This window comes from Accipiter gentilis, chromosome 13 (genome assembly GCF_929443795.1).
Source record: "Accipiter gentilis chromosome 13, bAccGen1.1, whole genome shotgun sequence".
Classification (NCBI taxonomy): Eukaryota; Metazoa; Chordata; class Aves; order Accipitriformes; family Accipitridae; genus Astur; species Astur gentilis.
In genome coordinates, this window is record NC_064892.1 from 15,465,889 (window position 1) to 15,481,151 (window position 15,263).

Sequence of the window (15,263 nt, forward strand, 5' to 3'; positions counted from 1 at the left end):
GATAAATGCACTTTAAAATAGATCTATTGGTCACTACACATGAAAGCTGTTATTAGCAGAGGAAAATCCCACAATTTACAGATGTTAGCTGTCTGATTCAGCATCTCTTACTACTAATTATAGCTTCATGCTGTAAATCCAATAAGCCTCTGGCATAAATAAAAATAAGCATTGTCAATATTAACTAGATCTAGATGATACAAACGGTGTCCATATATTTTACCTAAAAGTGTCGTTCGTACAGAAAGATCTAGATAATGTTCTTTCTAATGATAGAAACAGACTTGGACAGATTCAGAAGCATTGCATCCCAGAGGCAGCTCGTTTCATGGCAACTGCTACAGCCTTCTATGATATGAAGCGGGCATTGAACTAAAATGAGCTTTTGGGACCCTAATTTTAGAACTAGAGCTTTGGCTTCAAGGAAAATTGCATCACTACTTTCCCTCTAGCACCGAGTTACGAGTTACGTTACTGTTACGCAGAGTTCCAATGAAAGACAGAGGCAGCCTTGGTTTTCTCCTTTTCTCCCTGAGGCTAGTGCTGAGAGTACTCCCAGAGAAAGAGGGACATCAGGACCCTGCTTCCCATGCAGTTTGTACAACTGATCCAATAGGATAAGCAATAAGCCAGGACTCAGGGCAGTACTAACCCAAACACCAAATTCGCCTTTCTTCTTTACAGGATACAGGTCAAGCTATTTCTTGACTCCTGTCTCTCTCAACATCATCATCTATTGTCTGAATTGAACTCAGGGCTGTCTGGGTGAGGTAGGCTTAAGTGTACCTAACAGATGAAGCCTCTTCTGTGACTTGGGTGAAGCATAAATGAAGTATAAATTAATCACTTGGGCACCCACTTTTCTCTCCCAGGGGAAGGCCATACTCAGGAACTGTGTTTCTCTCTCCACAACAAAGGTGCTATTACATTTTTAATGCTTACATACTGCTTGTAAGAAGGCAAGAGGAAATATTCTGTGATATTTAGGTGTCTGAAATCCACCAAAGTTATATGCTAGAGAGAATTCAGACATTTTGAACATGCCTCCAGAAAATCTCAAAATGCAAACTGGGTATGAAACTGCAGTGTTACCTTAACCTCATTTTCCTTTTTCTTTTTTTTATATTTGTTGCTTCACTTCTCTTTCTCTAGATAAATATATATTATTTAAATCTATTTTTACTTTTAAAAAACACAATTAAAATATATTTTTTAAAGATATTAAGAGAAAACTACAGAGCTATTCCACTGTATTTGTGCCCAGAAGAAGGAGAACAAATTTTATTACATGTCTCCATACTTATTGATTTATTTTGGTTAAAGAACAACATGACTACCATGACAGGGCTATATTTTAGAGAGAGGAGAACAAATGGAATAGGAAATGAAGTTCTTCTTGTACTGGAAGGGGAAATTGAATGAAAAAGCAGTTGTTAAACATTTTGGGTGACTTGCTGAAAGATTAATAAATTATGTTATTGTGTTCAGAACTTACATTTGCCATCTAAATGTCTAAGTGGTTTTCCGGCTAACAGTTTGGGGTGTGTTTGGAGAAAATAAACCATTTGACTTTTGGATGACTCAAACACGTAAGATCTAAGCAACAAAGGTATTACATACTTTGCCAGTACATTTCACACATTTCACTCTTCTGCTCTCTAACAGACACAAACTGAAGATTACATCTTATGCTTTGTTATTAGTCTGCTCTGTCCTTTTTACATCACTAAGCCGTAAGTCGGAAATGCTTGTTATATCTGGAAGAAGACTATGTTCCAAGTCCTTTGATAATGTAAGGACTTCATTCATTTAAACTAAGTATTTTATCGTAGACCTTGGCACATCAGTTAGGATTGGTGCTGGGGTGAGGCTGGTAATTTTGCTTGTTATTAAAGTTGCCCAACACTTCCCATTATAAAGCCTGTTTTCAGCTGCATATCGCTTTGCCAAACCTTCAGTGTTTGGGCTGAAATTTTCCATGCCAGGTGCCTGCCTCAGGCGGAAATATTTCAGGAAGTTTCATCCAAAATAGTACAGCTGTTTCTGAGAATGAGGTTAAAGAAAATCTGTTGTTTAGCAATGTTGAAAAAAATACTGGCGACCTTTTCCTGGAGAAGTTCAAGTGTTTTTAAGCATAAAGCAGGTTTGAAGTTTGGGGTGACATGAAAGTGGAGAGGGGGAAGCTGCCTTTCTGTCAGTGATGTATGTCTGCATAGAAATGTCCAAACTTTAAAACTTTCAAAAGTATCCCTTTCTAACATAGTCAGCAGGGACTTGTAGACTCAGAGTCTTGGGCTCTAATCTGCTGAAGTCCCTTTGCTTGTTTTTTTCCTACTCTTCAGGTGACTCTCCAGGGCTAAAAGCAGCCAATAGGAATCATTAGGGAAAAAGACTTATTCAGCACTTAGACTACTTCAAGCAGAGCCTAAATTCAGACATTAATGTTCTGTGAAAGTAGGGCCCTCCCTGGGTATGACCCAGTTCCTCATTACACTTTCTACTCGCCCAAATGTGCACGTGCTTTCCCGAGGGAATCAAACTAGAACTATGGTGGAAGATTTGAGCCTCCCCGGTGATTGTTTGTTTCTTCCATCCATCCTAGATGTGGACACGGGAAGTGACACTGGAAAAACTCAGGCACTGGTAACTTGGACGTGGGGAGCAGGAGCAGTCTGGGGCTCTCCCTGGACACCCAGCTGCACACTGGCCAGGCCATGGGGTGGGGAGAACAGACCTGCCAAGGAGCCTGGTAGGGGACATGGGGGGAAAACATGGAGATATGGGGACTGGAAACCAGGCAATAGGTGTAAGGAAGGCAAGCAGAACCAAAGGAGATGGAAACATGGCAAAACTGGGGGGGGGGACGGGGGGGAAGGTGAGAAAAAAAGAAAAAACTAAGAAAAAAGGAAACAGAATAGGATAAAAGCAGAAAAAGAAGCTCGCTGGAGGGAAGGAGTTAGAGGGAGAGCTGGAAAACTCATCCTGAGCACAGAGAACAGTAAGAGAGATGGCTGATGGAGATGAAGTATAGAGACAGGCCTGGAGCAAAAGGGATCTTGGACCGAGTGCCAAAAGCGAGAAAGAGAGTGGCACACAGACATGGCAAATGGGACCAAACTCAGGCTATAGGTGCTCAGCAGTGTTTTGTCCAGGACCTGCAGCTGGACCAATGGTTACTGCATGTGACAGTAAAATTCAAAAGGCCTGGACCTGGGCTCAAGCACCATCTCACAATGAAGCTACTTAATCTTTATTATTTATATTCCCTGACACAGTTTTGGTCTAAATACCAATAACCCAGACTGTTCCCAGGCAGATTTTAGGGATAGCACAAGCCACAGATTGCTCACAGTTGTTGCTGTAGTTGAAGGCAACCTTCACAGAGGTAAAAGACTAATTAGCTACATGGGTGCAAATTGTGCCATGCCACACACCCAGGTCCAGAGAACGGGCCTTGGTTCACATTATTTACTAGTATAGACATTGCCTAAGGCTATAACTGTACTGTTAAATGAAAAAGGGCCAGGGAATGACTCAAGTACTCAACTGCTGATTGTTCATACAGATTAAGAGTTAGCTCACTCCCAGCCTCAGTTTTGGACCACTAAACCTCGGGAAAATCTACTTCAGAGGGGTTTTTGGTAGTGTGAATGTGAGCTGTTTGGTGTCACTTGCCCTACCGGACAAGTCAGCAGACTTTTTTACTTTGTGGTATAAAGATAACACGATAGAGAGATAGACAGAAATCGAACACTTCTGGAAATGAAATCCACTGTGGAGAAAAAGAAAGGTGAGTAAAATTGAAGTTAGCAAGATTGTCAAAATGTACTAAAAAAAAAAAAAAGTAGTTTTACAGAGTTAATTTCATGCTTCTGGTTTGGCTAACAAGTTGGATTAATAAAGAAAAGGCCTATGAAATAAAGGAGTAAAACCAAAGGCAATCCTAAGTGTACATTTTAACTGACAAAACCCAGGCAGGTCATTTTGCTATAAATAGGAGGAATCAAGGCACTTATCAACAGGTATTGTGCAGTGGTGAAGCATCCCTTCAGCTGCCCTTGACACCAAACTGCAAGTGACATATTGCTGTCTCTGGTTTTATAAATCACAGCCTTAAAATATAGCTAAGGATATCAACACCTGCTTAGCTGATCTTGTATTAAATCCAGGTAGAAACTGTCAGAACTTCATTTCAGTGTAGGCAGGCCTATGCAGGAACCGAGGAGTGGCCTGTGCAAGCTTTTATGGCATACTAAATCAGTGTGGAAAACTTTCAGCCCACACTCCTCTTTTTGCCCACTGATATGAAGTATGTTTGGCAGATCAAAGATAATATTAGAGGATGAATACTGATGGGTTTTGAGTAGATCAGATCTCACAGACCTGGCTAAAAATATATAGTGTGTTCCTGAAAGCACAGGTACAGAAAAAAAAATGCCAGAGGGCATAGAGGAAATGATACATGTCAATACAAATAACTATCACTCTGGGAGAAATTCCAGTCTATGAACTTCATTAATTTGGTGGTAGCTTGCCAGATTGAAAATCCCACCAACAGAAAATGTAAAAAAACAATAAAACAGAGGATTCAGTCACTTTCCGCTGAGCTTCTCCTCTTCTCAGTTTCCACTATTCCTTTAAACCACAGTTAACCTGCCTATCTTCCTTCTCATCCTGAGCAGTTATCTTGAGGTGTCAGCTTATACGAGAAGGATAACAGACCAAATGCAGAATCTTCTGCAGATTTCAGCAATTTTCCAGAAAAACTAATGCTAAATTTAAGACCGCTACTAGCCAAGATCACTCAATCTCAGTCAAACACTACAGAAAACCATCTTTCAGCTACCACTTACAAACCAACGCTAGACTTCATTCATCTATGTAAATACAAAGCTATATACACTGTAAGTCATGAAAGCCACACCAAACCTAGAATAACTTCTGAAATATATGTGCATGTATTTGAAACTTGGTGGGAGTTAAGGCTGCCCACTGACCACCTCAGGGGGAGGGTACATACTTGCTCTAGGAAGGTGGGAGGGTGAAAGGAAAGTCACGAAGGTTGAGAAGGGGAATACAGGAGTATAGTTTAGATGACACACAAACGAGTCAACTGATTGCTCCCTAGCCTTCCATACCTTGCACTGGCAAAATAAGCAGTCTAGCAACCAGAATGCTAAACTAACCACATATCTCACCGTGATAATAAAACTGTTTGCAAGTTCACTTTGCCATAGACTTAAAATAGACTCTTCATAACAATCACAGAGTAAATCTATAATTTAGTAAATACTTCCAGCCACCAGGTCTTGGCTTCTGAGAGTGTCACAGAGAAACGAGAGACATCAAGAGAGACAACACAACGGGAGCTGCAAGAAATAAGAAGTTTTGAAAATCAGGTCATTTACTGAAGACAAAAAGGACCTTGTGGTTCATCAGGTTTGTTTTCCTACTGTTGCAGACAGCCATATCATAGGATTTCCCTCATAAACTTATGAAGCTGCATTTAAAGAAGGGTTGGCTTGTTTGTTTGTTTAACCACTCTAATCTGTTTGAGAGCCTCAGTATTCCAGCAGTTAAAAACTTTCTTCTCATTTGCACATATTCCTGGCTATTTTACATGCAGCTAGTTTTTATGTCAACATTGTTCCGTGTCATACCTTTTTCCCTTTCTGGCATTAAGTCCTTAACCTATTTAGAGACAGTAATCAAATCCTCATCTCAGTCTTCATTTCAAGAAGTTATCTCAATTAAATATCATGCCTTTTCAGTTTCTTCTCAGAAGACAGATTTTGCATTTCCCTAGCTGTCCTGTCTTTTCTGCTTTCTTCTTGTTTCAGCTTAACACATTTTTAAACATATGGATGGTCAAAACTGTAAATAATGTGAAGAAGACCTCATCAAAGCCTCATCTGAGTCTCTGTACCTCTGATATATTCTATGTGTCATATGCCTTTTTCAGTACTGGATCACATTGCTGTGATTAATTACCACATCCTGTCTTCCCTCTCAGGAAGACATCTTGCAGATGATAACAGGAATTCTTAGAATCCTCCTCCTCCAAGTTTGTCAGTCAGCTCTGCCTGTATCATTTAACTGCGTTGCCAATACCTCCTCCTTTTGTATATCACACACATTTTGTCAACAGAGAGTACCAATTAAAATACTAAGTAAGACCAGCCTCAAGCATGATCTTTGTTACACTTCTTAAGCAACCTTTCTGAAATACATGTTTTCCCTTTTTTAACCCTACATGTTTAATTTCCTTCTTAACTGGACCCTTCTCAAATTCTTTATCTTAACCCTTATGCCCTAGATAGTTTAACCATATTCTCACTAACTCTGTCCACCTACTTCACTACCATTCTCATTGTGTTATTCCTTCCCTGTTTCTTGCTGTGCACATTTCTGCCCTCTTCTATTGCTTTATCCATAGACATGTACGAAATTAGCAGCTGATTTTCTGCAATTCTGTCCCAGCCTTTTCTCATCATTTCTCAGTGTCTAGTTATGGATTCAGACATTTCACTCCAAACTATTAATACTGAACTTCATATTGTCAAACACCATATTTAATACACTCATTACCAAACAGTGCAAGACGTTGAGGAGTTTGTCCACAGCTTGCTGGTGTTAATGGAAAGATTCCTTCCTGACTTCCATGGTCATTGGGATCAGCTACACAAGACTAAAAGCAAACTGTTTCAGAAACTGTACATGGTAGTTCTAAGTAGCTTAGCCAAACCACAAAATAACCTCTGACCCTCTGCTGTTTGGCTGGGGTGGAGGTGTGCCATGTATTTGTACTGATTGTATCAACATGAAACAGAAAAAAAAAATATATTAAAAACACTCCATTACATCTGATGTATAAATATCACACTTGGACACTGCAGCACAACATAAAATGGAGTACACCAGTCTGACACTGAATCACAAAATCGCAAAATCACAGAATGGTTGAGGTTGGAAGGGACCTCTGGAGGCCATCTGGTCCAATCCCCCTGCTCAAGCAGGACCACCTACAGCCAGTTGCCCAGGACCATGTCCAGATGGCTTTTGAGTATCTCCAAGGATGGAGACTCCACAACCTTTCTTGTAACCTCTGCCAGTGCTTGGTCACTCTCACAGTAAGGTGTCCTGTGGAATCTTCCAGGATCTTAGTATATTGTTATGACACCTCTTCAGGAACCCTCCTCTTCTTCTCTCCTCTCAGGTTCTTTAAAAAAATCGGAATGACATCTTTCCAGATGTTCTGTATTTACACAGCATGCCAATTCACACTCCTAGAAAAGACTGCTGTTTTGGTTTGGGGGTTTCACGTGTCCTTTTTTCCCCTTTAGACACATTATCAGGCTTTGTTGAATTAACAATGAAGACTGAACTTCTTCATCATTAAAGGGCTTTTAATGCCTTAATATTCTCATGCCATTCTTTATCATCTTTTGTATGGCAGCTCCAAACAAGCAGCAAGTTACATCTATCATGAATTACCAGATTCAAACCTGCTAGTACATTCTGCACGACATCTGCTTTCTTCTCAGCTAAAATGAGAGGTGATGAACAAGGGCTGTCCTTCTAGCTCCCTAATGGCATTCTAGCTGTCTAAAACTTCTGAGGATTTCTTTTCTGGGTTTGACATCTGTGAGATAATCTTACTGGTATCATGTAAATCCTCTGAAAAAAAAAATGGGAATCAGATAGTTCAGAGAGGTTCTTTTATTTGCCTGTAAGAGATAAAATTTTTATTGAAATCTTAATATAACCAGTAGAAATCTGAGAAGAAAGTCTCACTAAAAAATGCTGGTTAGTGAAAGTGCTTGCAAACCGCAACACTTTTTTTGACTCAGATTGTGCTCTCCTTCAAACAGACAAGCTAAAATAAGTAGATCTTGGTAATTACTTCAGTATGAAGACTCCAAAGATAACCCAGAAATCAGTGAAATTGCAATGACAGTCTTTTTCTTGACCATTACAGTGGTGATGTTCCAAGGGGAAAGGAACAGGAATCTGACAGTTAAGGTTGTCATTTTCTGAGCTAGGAACAGAACTGGAGATCTTGAAAAAACTGAAAAATCTACAGTATCACTCTGTCCCATACTTCTCTGCAGAAACTAGAATGCCTTAGCTATGCTGTCTCTAAGCTGCTTAGTATCACCTAAAGCTTTGCCTTTTTTTTTTTTTTTCTTTTGGAAGTTTGGGGATTTTTTAAATTTTTTTGGTTAGCCGGTTCCTTTTGCCAACGTCTAGTTGCATTCTGTCTGCTTGAATTTCTTCTATGTACCAAACTAGTGAGCTATGCTACTCATGAGAAGTAACCATCATGGTGTTTTGGAGCCACAGAAACACTCGGCCATACTACATTTCAGTGGTAAACACAGCAGTAATCACTCTAGTCTTCATCCAAGAGACAGGAGTGTGGGATGAAAAAGGTATTTGAAATATAACATTATTAATACAGAATGAATTGTAGAAAAAGGTATAATGCAATGCAACATAATAATAAAGCAAAACAATCTCTAAAGAATATGTTTAATCATTTCTATATCCTGCAGTTTACATGTGATCAGGCTTATTTTGAAACTGGGTAAAAATATCATTCTTTGGGTTCAAGCTCATATGCCAAATTTCAGTCCAGAATGATTTTTTTACAACTAAGTTATAAATCCCTGAAAACAGGGGGATATAATGGAAACACTGACTACAATATCATAAATAAAAGCCTTCCTCTGAAGGATTTCCAACATTTCCAGTTCATAAAAAGTTTAATGTTTCAATTGAGACTTACACCAAACTTCAAATAATGACACACTACAAATGATAGTAAGCAGTACAAATAAAGTAAATTTACTTATGACGCATTGCTGGTAACTGTTCATGTCCCAGAAGTGAAAAACACCAAGCTAAAAGGCAGCATGATAGCCCATATCCTGTAAAACCACACATTTATTTCCAAGTAGGCTTCACTATAGCCGGAACTCAACCAATGCCATACTCTTTCCAGTAAGAATGTTTTTATTGTAAAATAAATAGCATATTTTTCACATCACTGTTCTTTATGCACAGAGATCATTTTACATTTAATTTTTGTTTCTCCCACAAGATAATGTTGTAAACATTTATCCTTGAATGCAAACCTTTTTATTTTTTCCTTAGCCTTAACCAGCTGAAACAGCTGTTCTGTTTGATTTTTCTATGTTTCAAAGGCTATACTCACTGAACAAATATAGACATTGTATGGGAGAATTTGTATACCTGTTTCTGTTCTGGAACTGCTGATTTCTCTGAGGTTAAGTAGGGTATATGACTGAATCACTAGTAACAGTTTTCTGAAATTTTTACTTTCCATTCACTAGTGCAGGGCAGGCTTTAATCTTTAACATGCAGATGTCACTAGTTCTTATTGATTTTCAGTGGTGTGTGGGTTAAATTTTTCTCTTTTTTGGTGAGGTCTAAACCAATAGGCTTATATTCTTTTGATCCTGTGCTGTTAGCCTTCTATGATCTGATATCATTCATATTGTACTCTGCTACAGTTACCAATTTCACAATACATTTGGTTAAAATAGTCCAACTAAAGAAAAATTAATATAAAGCATTTGCAAAATGATTTGCAGCTTTGGACTTGGAAACAAAAAATCTGAACTCTTCTGCCTTGGCAAGACGGTGCTCAAATTGTCTGTCTTAACAGTAAGGCTGCTCTAAGATGTCAGTAGAGCAAAGGCAGACTGCAGCCCAGTTCCGCATACCTCTTTCTCCTTCTTCAAGCACTCACCGGGGAGAGTTAGCCAGTTAATTCTGAAGACCTATCCTTGACCACTGACCAGGGAGGAAACCCATGGCAACAAGACTCTAATCATGAGCACTTCAGCTAAATATCTAGAAAAGGTGGAGTGACCTTGTGTCGTGGCTGAAGCCCAGCCAGCAACTAGGCACCACACAGCCGCTTGCGCACTCCCCCACCTCCCAGTGGGATGGGGGAGAGAATCAGAAAAAAAAGTAAAACTTGTGGGTTGAGATAAGAACAGTTTAATAAGTAAAATAAAATTTAATACTTACAATAATAATAATAATAAATGTAATAATAATAGTAATGAAAAGGAATATAATAAAATAAAAATATTTATATATAAAAAAAGAAAACACAAGGGAAAAAACCAAGTGATGCACAATGCAATTGCTCACCACCTGCTGACCGATGCCCGAGCAGCAATCTGCCCCTCCTGGCCAACTCCCCCAGTTTATATACTGAGCATGATGTTCTATGGTATGGAATATCCTTTTGGCTAGTTCGGATCAGTTGTCCTGGCCATGCTGCCTCCCAACTTCTTGTACACCTGCTTACTGGCAGAGCATGGGAAACTGAAAAATCCTTAACTTAGGATAAGCACTACGTAGCAACAACTAAAAGCATCCGTGTGTTATCAACATTATTCTCACACTAAGTCCAGAACATACTGTACTGTAAGAAGAAAATTAACTCTCTCCCAGCCGAAACCAGGGCACCCTGGGCATTGAACAACAGCTCACTGAACTCAAGTGGACAATTAGAGAGGCACTACACCAGCTTCCAAGGAGTGTCCCAACATTAAGAAGGTATCTCAACTCAGTAGTTAGTACAAACCATGCTGGAATGCCACACCGCCCCATTGGTTTCTCATCACTCTATTTTTCTCTATTTCTGTTTCAAGTCCTCACAGACATTCATCCTGTTGTGGCTGATTGCCCTTGTGAGAAAAACAACAATCCTTATGCTGAAAGGTATTGCAAAACAGCATATTTGGAAACTAAATGAAGTGGTCTGAATAGAAATGCAATGTACTTGCAGTCAGCTGGAAAGTGGTTTTTCCTTTTTTTTTCTTCCTTTTAACATTTAAAAATTAAATGTGACCATTCTTCACTTGAGATGTACAATGATACTTTATTGTTATTCATTGCCTTTTGTCAGCATTTGCAAGCAGCTTACAGAAATCAGTGTTTTCTAACATTTTTGAGGTATGCAGGAAGGATTTTCAGGGGTTTGGCAGATGGTCTTTCATGTTTGTAGTTTGAGGAGTTACTGCCCTATGTTTTCAACTTTGCTGTCTTTCTTAGGTCATCACCAATATTACAGAATGACAGAACAGGATATGTGTCTGTGCCTCAACTGCCACATTTTACAGTCCAGTTTATTAATGAGCACCTACCTTCATTGCAATTTAATCTGATATTTTGTTTTGCAAACCATGGTGACTGACACGTGGCTCATATCCTATCCTTCCTTACCTGCTATTGGGGAATTAATCCTTTGAAAAGATATAGCAAAGGCATCTGAGTGCTGTAATGCTTTAAGCTACCACAGCTAAATCTGCCAATACTTATCTCTCAGAACCCGCATTGAGTTTAATGGGTTTTGGATTAGCCCTTAAATAAAGAAACTATAGCACAGGGAATTTAATTGATCTGTCTGAGGTCACACAGTGGCTGAGTGACAAAACTGATATAAAACAAAGGAGGAAGAATTGCCAGAATAAGAAAATGCAGAGGTAATAGATAAGCAACAGTTTACTTTCCAACTACATGAAGAGAGCATTTGCTAAGCTGTATCATTTTTTTATTGACTTGGTTAAACTTTTTTCTTTTTTTTTTAATACACACAGAGATAAAGTTTGCCCCTTGGTTAATAGGGTCATGAACAATGTCACTGTTATCCATACATATAGATAACTTTTTTCCAAACACAGAGAAGTTATGTGCAGCAGTAAGGAAAGGGTAAAAATCACAGCTGATTGTGGTCAAAGCTGAAACACCTAACTGAAAGCTGAAGCACTGAAGCCTGCCCTTTCACAAAGATTTACCTTCTGTAACAACAGCAAAATTCTTACGTTTAGCCCTACGCCCCTCTCAAGTCATTTATAGAGCAAACATAACTCACTCTATTTCTGCTAAAATTATTTGCATTCAAAATATTCTTATTTTATTCTAAATTAAGCCATATGTTGGTGGTGATTTAAAAAAAGGCCTTCCTCCATCATTTAAATAGATCAAAGCAAATGCTCACATATATATAAAAATGACTGTAGAGTTGCTTTTTCTCTAGCTGATCTTTTCTTCCTATGTGGATCTGAAGTTTTGCCTCTGAGAATAGAACTTATTAGCAACCCTAAAGTAAAAAAAGACAGGATATTTTTCAGCAAGAGCCTCCTCTTTGCCAAACATCCCAGAGTTTGTCTCCAAGGACTTTAAAAGAAAGGAAAGAATGAAGAACGGAAACCATAAAGCATGCATTACTGCTATCATCTAATTGCTGAATGAATAGCACAGTTGTTTAGTCTGATTGCACTAAGCTAGTTATCCACTGCAAGCTTCATTGACAAAAAGGGAATCTACACAAATTATAGGGAAATTCAAACACTAAAGGAATGTTTTGGTTCAGAGGTTTGCAATGACTATTGGCTTTGGTTCCTGGCACAGTTTGCCTTTGCCATATGAACTCTGCTGGGCTGGGTCAGCCCAAAGCTTTCCAAAAAGCCTGAGAAGAGGACAGACTTCCTTGTCATCTGTATCCCATAAATAAATTAAAGTGATGTTCTCCAGTTAGAGTTTGTTTCTTGGCAGGCTAATCTGCAATCAGAGAAAGAAAAGCCTTTCATTTGTGGACTCCAACTAAAGGAAGGAAGCTTTTGTATGCGGATTCACCAGAGACCAAAATATTAAAAAGTGGAAGAGGAAAAACATATGTTGCAGTCCCCTGAAAAATAAGTGGATCAAAAAAGTGCTTTAGAGACATGCCCTCAATTGATGATGTCGAAAAACAAAGCATTCCTTTACAAGGAGCAGGCAAAGTAGTTTCACCACCACCACCTTATTACAGCATAAGGACAGTTTTTTCAGACACTTTTTTTTCTAATTCATACCCTCTATACAGAAATAGCAAAAAAATGAAACAAGCTTAATACGCCAGGTTCCAGTGGGCTTGCATTCTCCCTCTTATCATATTGCTGAGTGTATGTATACATCTGCAGAATGACAGAGATATGGATCTCACTTCCCTGCTATTTGTATGACATCACAAACCAGAAGCAACGGCAGCAAGTACGAGCAGTGACACAAGCATACTCGGTGTAGCCTTCTGAATACTTTATTTCAGTCACGGAAAACATTACAGCACAGCAGCTGCAGGTTCTTGTCTTGCAGACTACTGCAAAGCTCTATTGAACTCTCCTTCCATGCTACTTCTTGCAATCAGGCCCTCGTCTCTCCTGTCCTCAGACTATTTCTTTCAAATTTTCTTGCACTCTTTGCTTCACTGAAGTGAACTTTCAGTAGTTATTAATTCCCTCGTGAAACCTCTGTGGAACCCAATTACACCCACCAAAATAAAGATATGTCATTTTTTTTTCCACGCTGAATGATTAAGAAATAAAAATGAAAGCAGGAACATGGTAAGACGCTGCAGTTGGAGGCAACATATCTCTAGAGGAACTTCTGTGAGTCTCTGACCTTTGTAGAAAGCATAAACACTCCACTCCCAGGTCACGCATCCCTGTTTTGGGGCCCGCTGTGCCTGGCACAGCTCATCAGGGGACCTGCTCTCTGCTGTCCAAAGCAGAGATACCTGTGTTACGGACGCTGCAGCGTGGGAGGTGAGACAGGCACTTAACTGAATGAGTCACGCAAAACAAATAGCAGAAATGCTTAATGGTTATTGAATTATAATGCCAAGACAGTCTTTTGCGAGTATGACTTCCTCCGTCTGGAAAATAAGTTTAAGCTCTGCCGACAAAAGAGCTGTTTAGCTGCAGGTCCAGCAGCCCTTTGCAAGTATAGCCATATCAGCCACACCAATACGCCACTCTAAATATCAGCAAGCTTTGAGATCTGTTGCTCTGACATCTCTATTAACTGCTATAACATACCTCTAGGCATAACTATTATTTGAATATTGGCTGCATCTGATTTAGAAATGTTTTATCATCTCAAATTTGGAGCCTCTTTGCGTTATAAAACGCATTACAGAAAACTGAGAATTAAATTAAATTAAATTAAATTAAGATCCTATTAAATTTAAGTTAATGGAAAATGCACTACTGACTATACTCAGATCTCAGTGAGACCACAGATATCTTATTTTCCTTCCAAACTCTATTGTTAAAAAGATTTACTTACTATTTCTCTTTCTTCCCACAAACCAGAAATAACAATCAAACTATAACGACCATAACCAGGAACTGATCCTATGAACACAATGAATATACAACTATAGAATCTTACTTTCCTATGTTCTTGTTTACTGGCCTTTGCAGGTATATCCACGTTAGTTCGCCACTCTATCTCCTGTTGAGACAATTGGAATTTAAATCTTTATATGAGCCAGAATCTTTCTATGTAAATTGTTTGTCTTTGAAATAACTCTTATTTCATTCAAATAAAGTGCCACTGGGATGGGAAAGCATGGCTGTGAAGGATCAGGTATTGAAACCGAAAGCAATTAGCTGTAGGTGCTGTCTTCCCGTATGTCTTACAGAGTGCCAAGCACATATTCTGCACTTAACAAGGAAGAAATAATAATTAATCTTAATTTTTTGGCAAGATACAATCTAGGCAAGAGCTTAATGCATTTGAACCACTGCTCCTCGTTCTTGGAACAGGAAATTGGATTTCTGCTTCTTATGTGGAGAGGATCTTAAATAAACTCTGGCCGAGGCTGTGGAGTCAATAATACTTCTCAGGGAACTAAAAGTAGTGCAGATGATGCTAATGTTTTCAAGAGAAGGGACTGATGCAGACATTTATGTTTAATGTACCTCTCCTGTGGTGCACAACACCGCTTCCTCACGTGTCTACTCTGACTGCACTTGCCGGACTTCATCCCTCCGGAATTTGGGGTTAGTAACTTCTTCAGAATGTCCTGGTTCATGATCCCAAAGGTTTGGGGCTGAAAGCAAACATGTTTTTAGGATTTTCTGTGGCACTTACCCAGGCTCTGGGTGCCACTGTGTGCTATCTTCATGAGAGGGTACTTGGGACTTTTGGGTATGGCATTGACGCGGTAGAGACGGACACGACAAGTAATAGATCACGCAAAATGGCTACTTTATTGTTCTAACACACCTTTTTATCCCCTTCTTCAGAGTATGTGTTAGTATATGATTGGCTTAGTAACTAACAATTCATGATTAGTGAGATTGTCAGGACGGTTCTTCTTATCACTATCTTGTTTTCGTACTGGTCTTCTCGGATCTTTCCAGACTTCTCAAGGATATACTACAAGCTGCTCAAGG